This window comes from Artibeus jamaicensis, unplaced genomic scaffold, assembly GCF_021234435.1.
Source record: "Artibeus jamaicensis isolate MK-2021 breed Jamaican fruit bat unplaced genomic scaffold, CSHL_Jam_final scaffold_614, whole genome shotgun sequence".
Classification (NCBI taxonomy): domain Eukaryota; kingdom Metazoa; phylum Chordata; class Mammalia; order Chiroptera; family Phyllostomidae; genus Artibeus; species Artibeus jamaicensis.
The window spans coordinates 6962497-6971206 of NW_026522050.1; the positions used below are offsets into that span (position 1 = coordinate 6962497).

The following is an 8710-nucleotide window of genomic DNA, read 5'->3' on the forward strand; positions in this document are numbered from 1 at the left end:
CAGTTGGCTAAGTACCATTCAGTTTTTCTTGTATTTCACTTTTGTAAAATACCAACACCGCCATGTTTTACAGTCATTTTTTTTTTTGTGTGTGTGTGTGTGTGCCAAATCATCTGTGGTCCTGTGCAATCATGTCTGACTTTCTAAGTAAAGATTTCTCTCTCACAAAGCTCTGCAAAATGCATAAGGTTGAGTAGCACAGGCAGCTGCAAGCATAGTCTGTTGATTAAGATATGAGTAGGATCTGTTGACATGTTTGCAATTTCTTTTTGGGCTACAGAATGTCTATTCAACTCTGTATTTTCTCTATCATCTGTGATGGTGTCTAAAACATTTTTCATGTCTGTGTCAAACTTCAAAAATCCAAGTTCTTCTTATGTAGGAAATTTGTTTCTTTTGAAAAGTTAATACTTTTATAAAGTACCATTGTTTGGGTAGTTTACAAATATACCTGTGATCTGTTTTTCCTGGCACATTCACTGGAAGTTCACAGTGATCTTTCAATCATTCTGGACAAACACCCGAAACATAGCTGTTCTTCCTCTAGGAACTTTGAAAAGCATCTCCAAAATGGAAAACACAGCACACGACAGAGCATACATACAACAAGGAGGGAAGATATTTTATCAAGTTGTTTTCCTGCTGAGTATGAGTTTCTTTTTCTATTTCTTGAATGCAGGGTAGGGTAAAAGTAGATTTACTGTAGTTTGTACGTGAAACACACAGTTTATTCTTGCATTACTATTTATTAATTATTGTATTATTTCCCCTGTGAACAACTGTAAACCTACCCTTTTGCCCCACCCTGTACGTGAGAACAATTTTTAAGAGTGAAAGACAAAGCTAAGCAAGCAGTTTATGACTTTAGTGGACTTCAATATTTAAAAATGTGTTTAAAATTAAGTTTACGTTTATGTCAGAAAGGGTCCACAAAAACTGAAAAGAGAAAAGATTGTCAGAAAGAACTGAGTTATCACAGGTAATAGCCACCTGCAGAGTGGCGTTTGCACAGTTCACCTCACACTGTGAGAGCAAAGCCCCACTGTCCACCAACTAATTCACTTAGTCATTGTCATAAGGCAATTGATGTATAACTTTGCTTTGAGGTTTTGTTTTTTACCTTTATGACAGTTGTATAAGTGCCACACACAATTACTGTACATAAATCAGAGATTTTTTAATTGAAAGATGTTCACATTACCACTTTCCAATCTGATCTGATGCCATCCTTTATTTCTTGAAGACTCCCAAATATATTTCTTTAAAGTGGTAGGTAGTTAAACTTTTGGGACATGCATGATAAATCGGTAGATAAATAATATTGGCCAAAAAATACATAATCCATGAGTAGTAAGCTGAACAATAGCAAAGTGCTATTGAGTTAGACTTTAAAATAATTTAAAGGAAACCGCTTTATGCACAGAGGATTGAGAGCCACTATAATTCAGTGTGATCACATGTACTTTCTCAGCTTCAGTTCATCTCTGCATGTCTGTATATGCTTCAATCCAAAAGGTCCTGTCACAGTGAACATTGAAAATGTCTTGATACATTTAAACAGGGTGGCTGGGTGCCTATTCTCCTTTGTAACCCACAGGGCCATGGGACACAGTTCAAAAATGTGAAGACCAATAAAAACAAAGTGTTCCTCACATCTCCAATACAGCAAGACAGGTTGTCTGCTTTGTCAATCAACAAGCCTCTCTAGACATGCACGCATGAACAGATTGAAGAGAAAGCAAAACTCTGCAGTGAATTGCCAAGTGGTAAATATAAAATAAACAACATAATTATGGAATCTCCACCTGACTACCATCACAGTAATGACAGATTTACCTAAGAACACCACTGGCTGTTACCTAGTGGCTGAAAGTCTTAGGAGTAACATGGTATTCACAGAGCACACTGTCTTCCCCCCACCCCCCACCTACAAAATACACAGCAACACCTAATTCTCATTAAGTAATAAGGACAAAATACTTGTTAATTACAAGTATGGTGCTGAGACCTGGCAGATAACAAAACCAAGGCAGAATGAAATAAATACATGTTATGTCTCCCTTGATGTGACAGAGAAAACACAGCCTCATTTCTGTGGCAATCATGCCCAAAATACATGAATGATATTCATTCTTAAGGAAATAATAATAAATCCAAACAAAAGCATTTTCAGGAAAATCTCAGCTGGAAGCTTTTGGGGAATGCCAGTGTCTGGAAACTAAAACAGTCTCTGATCCAGAGACCTGGCACCTAAAAGCAGGACACCCTTGTGGACTGGGCCTTGAGACAGTAAAGGAAGGGAAGGAATCGAATTTCTTTTCTCTATCTCTTTCCCTTCCCTTTCTTCCCTCAGCTGAAAGGTTGTTTCTTTTACTGTATTTTCTGCCATAAAGATACCTGGACAATGCGAAAATTAGAAGACGATTGTTGGGTTTTGATTGCAATATTGTCCAAAAATAATTGAAGGTTGAAAAACTCTTCTAAAGCAATACAAGTCCCATAAAGTTTCTCTCTGGGTTCTCTACAGGCTCTCTGGAGCCTTAGAGCTGGGGATGAAGAATGGTACTCTTTATCACATCTGTTAGAGGTTATCACACAGATAGCCATTGACATTCTGCAGCCATAGAGCAGAGGCTTCCCAATTGCCATGTATCTATCAAAGGCCATCACAGCAAGGATAAAAACTTCCACATGGACAAGGGCAATGAAAAAGAAACACTGTACCAAACAGCCATTGTAAGTAATAGTTTTTGTGTCTGATAACAGGTTTTCCAACATTTTAGGGGTAACATTGGAAGAAAACCACACATCTACAAATGACAAATCCTCTAAAGGATTTTAGAGATGAGGTTATCAACTCTACAAGTATTTTTTTTGCCTAAATATATTCCAAGTCAGATTATCTAGTTTCAAAGAAGTTGAACTGTAATTATTGATAGTTTTTTTAGCCATTAGTTAATGCCTCCACTTTTCCTTATTTAGCCTGAGACTCAGGAGTTATTCAGTCTTGGTCTGATCGACCTTGATTGTTAGCATTCTCCTTTCTCCAGAGAAAACTTTCCTTTCCAAATTAGGTGAGTGGGCAGTAAAGCATTACATTTGTGGACATGTGCATTTACTTTCACTATGGCAGTGAGGTGCATCTTATTGCCTGTTCTTGTCTGTCCTGGTCAGTACCCAGTGAAAACCATGGGTAGGTCCCATCTAATTGTAATTGAACAAAGTGTAATTATGGAGGTTAAAACAAGAGTTTTTGGAATAGTCCTGTGTCTTAGGAATGACATTTCACCTTCAAGGGCATGACACCATTCCATGACACATTCATTGTGCCATTGAAAAACTGTCTCAAGATTCTTATGGGGTAGTATAACAGTCTGTGTCCATGTTCACTGAGGCTGATGGGATCTCTCTCTCTCACTTCTCTTCTGAGATAAGTCAATGCAAGCCAAACTAAGTTTAATCAATATTTTCCACATAACTTTTCAGAATTCAATTGTAGTAGGTAGATTGTGTGACTCTAAATGATTGGATAGGATATAAAGATTTCTCATTCTTATTTGATGAATGGATACTGGTGGATTTTTCTTCATAAACCCTATTAAAATTATAAAGGAACTAATGTTTTTTTAGGAAAAGAACTTGTAAAATATTGTTCTGGAGAAAGGTGTATATGATACAACCTATATTTGAAAATAAATTAGAAAAACATCCAAGAAGCTTTCTTAAACTCCACTGGATCTCAAAAGAAGAGTCAAGCATTCTTACTTTCTTCACCTTGTATAACTCTTTAAGAGTGTATCATGGTTTTGAAAAATTTACTTACATTAATACTGCTATAAGTAGTAATATTAGTGTCCTTGTTTTACTTATTTTTGAATCTCCAGGACATTACAGTGGATGCCAGCTAGTAGATTGGAATTGCATGTGATATGTAAAAGAGTCAGTACCCAGGGAACATGCATAATGTGTGAATACATATGAACATGTATAAGTGGTTCACCCTTTTCACTTGGTTTTGATGATGACTGTGATTCGTTTGTGCCTCTTCAGTTTGAGTGAGTATAAGTAGGAGATTACATTAAAGAGTATTTATTTCTGGCATTAAGTTTATTTGATAGGTTATTTGAATAATTGGCTTTCTCTTTTAATCATGGAGAATATATTTATATTAAAAAAGAGTTGGTGGAAAAATTTTTTTTGACTTATGGTCAAAAGAGAAGTATAGCTTTCCATAAATACCTAAAAAATGTGAAACTTCTAAAACATGCCAGTGCTGGGAAGGAGAGATGTCTAAAAGGTAGTCTTTGAATTTGGCTAATCCCGATATTTAACACTAGCATGTTTTAATCAAAATAGTTAGTTTTACTGTTACGTAGTAGAGCCCATGTATTTATTCATCTCAGTGACCACCAGAGATCTGCTGGCAATATTGGCAAAAAGCAGTCCGAAGTATGTCACAAGGAAAACAATCAAAGTGGGCTGGATAAAAGTGTAAATTAATAAATAATTAATACTTGATTTTCAAATTCATTTTCTTTTTGTTATTGCAGAGATTTATAACTAACATTGGCCAGGAACTTAGAAAATGCTCAACTTTACTGATGTGACAGAGTTTATTCTTTTGGGACTCACCAGTCATCAGGAATGGCAAATTCTCTTCTTCATTATTTTTCTCATGATCTACGTTGTCACCTTAGTAGGCAATATTGGCATGATTGTGTTAATTAAAGTCAGTCCACAGCTCAACAGCCCCATGTACTTTTTTCTCAGTCATTTGTCATTTGTAGATGTGTGGTTTTCTTCCAATGTTACCCCTAAAATGTTGGAAAACCTGTTATCAGAGACAAAAACTATTTCTTACAATGGCTGTTTGGTACAGTGTTTCTTTTTCATTGCCCTTGTCCATGTAGAATTTTTTATTCTTGCTGTGATGGCCTTTGATAGATACATGGCAATTGGGAAGCCTCTGCTCTATGGCAGCAGAATGTCAACGGTTGTCTGTGTTCGACTGATCTCTTTCCCTTACATATATGGTTTTCTGACTAGTCTGGCAGCAACATTATTGACCTATGGCTTATACTTCTGTGGGAAAATTGAGATCAACCACTTCTACTGTGCAGACCCACCTCTCATCAAAATGGCCTGTGCTGGGACCTTTGTCAAAGAGTACTCCATGAAGATACTTGGAGGTATAACGCCACATACTCTCTGACTGTAGTTATAATTTCTTATCTATTCATTGTCATCGCCATTTTCCGGATGCATTCAGCAGAAGGGAGGTGGAAGGCCTTTTCCACCTGTGGGTCCCACTTGACAGCTGTCATCATATTTTATGGGACTCTCTTCTTCATGTATCTCAGACGCCCCACAGAGGAGTCTGTGGAGCAGGGGAAAATGGTGGCTGTGTTTTACACCACAGTGATCCCTATGCTGAACCCCATGATCTACAGTCTGAGAAACAAGGATGTGAAAGTGGCCTTGAACAAAGTGATGAGCAGAATATGTGTAACAAGTTAAAGTAAAATTGAGTTAATTTTGTCTCCTACATTCTATTTGTCAGCAGGTTGTGGCTTAGTACAAAGCTAAAGACCTTTTACAAAAGCTAAAGGCTGCACAGTGAAAAGAAAAAGAACAAAGACTCACATTAAAAGAAAAATAGTAGATTGACCCATTTCTGTTGATGTAAGCAGTGAGGATAACTAAAACTTCATAAATTAACTAATGAAAGGTTATTTGAGTCAAAGTTCACTCTTGCACTAATTGAAATTGTTCAAATTCATAGCTAGAATGAACAGGTTTTGTTTATCTTATTAAAATGCAGTAGATGAATTTGGGAAATATCAATGTGTATATTTAGAGAGTAAATCAGGGCAGAAAAATAATATATTTTATTTAATTTTATAGAATGAGGACATACAATAGTCCCCCTAAAAGCTGTGAGATTCTATAATATTTAGTGGCTTTTTCACTGTGAAGTGCAGGTGTGTTCAGTGACAATTACTTTGAAAATAACAATCTTACTGTATTTAATCCCTGCTCAGTTGTTTGGTTTTTAAGAGATACAACGTGATGTCTGTCTTCTACAGATTTTAATAACTTCCACAATTCACCCCCAAAGTTGCCAAACACCACACTGTGCCTGTCTCATGTGCCTCTGCCAAGGTGTCTAGTCTGAATGAAAGTGGGTGGGATTCATGGATGAACGGGCCATTTTGAAAACACAGCTCTCCAGATTACACTTAACCCATTAAAATGATGTTCACGTGGAACATTATGCACGTCTTTCTCAATAGAGTACTTAAATATTTTTAAATAATTTTTGTGTTTGAAAGAAATGATATATTTAGGGTGTTCTCTTTCTTATTACCAATAGCCTGTCCTACCATGATAATGTTAACATGATTGGCATCTGTATTTTACCTCATTTCATGAAGTACCAGCATGAAGCAACAACTTGACAACTGGGACTTCCTTAATGGCTCTTTGTCCCCAGTAGCTACACAAATAACCTGATGCTTTGATAAAGACAATGTATAACAACAGAAATGTAATTCACAGATTTAAACTACACATTTAAGTAACTATTAATTTATCTGCAAAGATAAAAATATAAAATTATATGTTCGAAATGTGAGGAAAAACATTTTTCATTGTCTGTTTCTGTTCTTATTTTCCCCAAGGGAAACCCAAAATGCATATGAATTCATTTCCACATACATATGTGTATATCATGGGCAACTCTTTAAAGCTATTCACATATAACCAAAGTGTTATTTTAGATTAATTTGCACTATTGCTGTGTCTCTGGTTACAAATCATAAACTCCATAAAGAATTTAAGATCTAACTTATGCAATATTACTTTTGGAATGTGTTACAGTAATTTCTTTTGAAATTCAAACCATTTATTGTACAATGCTTGATAAGCCATGTTATAATGTATTTCACAATATAATTTTAAAGCAATTTAATTTTGTAATCTGTTAGGTAGATTTGGATAACCTTTGTTGCTTCTGTTTTTCAAAGGTGAAATGCTTTCCCATCTGACTTTTTTAGAGAACTACTTTAATGTTACATGGAGAATGATGGGCCCCAAGATCAATGTTCAATCATGTTCCAAATTTTAAATTAATTTGTGTGTGGTGGAGATTGTGGGGGGTGGGGACTGCATGATAGAAGGTGAAGGGATTAGCCAAAGAACATATTCTCACACACAGACACAGTGTGGTGACTGCCTGAAGTAAGGGGGGTGGCAGAGGCTTCATGCAAGGGGGCAAAAGGAGGAAAATGGGGACATATGTAGTAGAGTCAACAATAAAAATCAAGTTTAAAAAAAGAGGAGGAGAAAGCTAAAATAATGAGATCACTGACAATTTAAAAGGCTAATTTGTGAATGACTTTGGAATATTCAATTTTTATTATTCATCTAGTTGATTTTTAGGTTGTAGACTATTATCTCCAATGTCTCTTCTGGTTCATAATTTTTATGAGTTGGCAGAACTTAAAAAGAAATTTTGACATTAGCTGAAAATTCAGGATATTTCTGTAAAACACTTTTTAAAATACATTTTATTGTTATATTAATTTCTACATTTATCAACTTCATTATATTTAAACATCTCCCCTTGTCACTATTTCGTGCTCTTTCTCTCTCTAACATACACACACCTTCTGCTTTTCCAAACTACATACTCTTGAAAGGGTACATATTATATTGTAATAACCTGGTGCTAAAAAGTTAATCAAATGTATTTTCTCCATAGTAAATTGGGAGGGACTTAGGAATTCTGGGTACCTGGGAACTGAGGAATTCAGGAGAAAATTGCTTGAGCACAATTATGTCCATAATTTTTCAGGTTAAATTGAAATAGTATACAGTTTAGACTTCATGAACAAGTGAAGGTAGCATTCCGGATCTTTAGCTTGCTAGTTATCTAAACTTGGTAGAAACACTTAATCTCATAGTTATGTCCCACATGCATATTTTTATTCTTGAGCGTGGATAATATTAGTCACAACAATAGAGATGGTGGGATAATACTTATAAAGTGTTAGAGGTGAAATTGCATAATTTCAGTTTTTTTGAGTTGTCATATGAAAGAGGCATTGTTCTGAAAATTATCCCTATGTCATCTGAGATCATTAAGTCACACTATAAGATAGTAGTTTCCCCACTCTACAGATAGGTATGGAGGCTGGGAATTGTTACTTTTTCACAGTCATGTAGTTATAGTGGTAGAACCATGGTTTTATTCCTGATATGTCTGACCAAAGTCTATGCTTTATCAACTCCCAGAAAAGCTTAAACTCCACAAGCTGAATTGTTCTACAATCGACTACTTCACCAAGACCTTTAATTGTACTCTTTCTCCCTAAATGTTTCCAAGTGATCTATACTTTTGATGCTTCTGGTACCCGTAAACAAACAAACAAAAATGTAAGCACAGGGCATGAGTTGCTATGATTATGTATCCTGATACATGATGATTATTAGAACTGTAATACAAAAGAAAAGAAAGTGACTGCCCAAAGTTTTGCATGATGCAAACCAAGAATATTTTTATGACATGCATAAGTACCAAGTGTGAATGAAAGAGGGCAGAGCAAATGTGAAGGTGAGAGATTGTACCATGATATCAATAATTTTTATTTCTTAATTTTATTAAAGGAATTATTCTACCAATTAATACCCCTTAGCTTCTGCTACCCCT

The 8710-nt window shown here is 35.5% G+C and overlaps 1 pseudogene; it reads left to right on the plus strand.

Moving 5' to 3' along the window:
- The first annotated feature begins 4585 nt into the window (after positions 1-4585).
- On the plus strand, positions 4586-5517 carry LOC128626513 (olfactory receptor 5M3-like; annotated as a pseudogene).
- The last annotated feature ends 3193 nt before the right edge of the window (positions 5518-8710 follow it).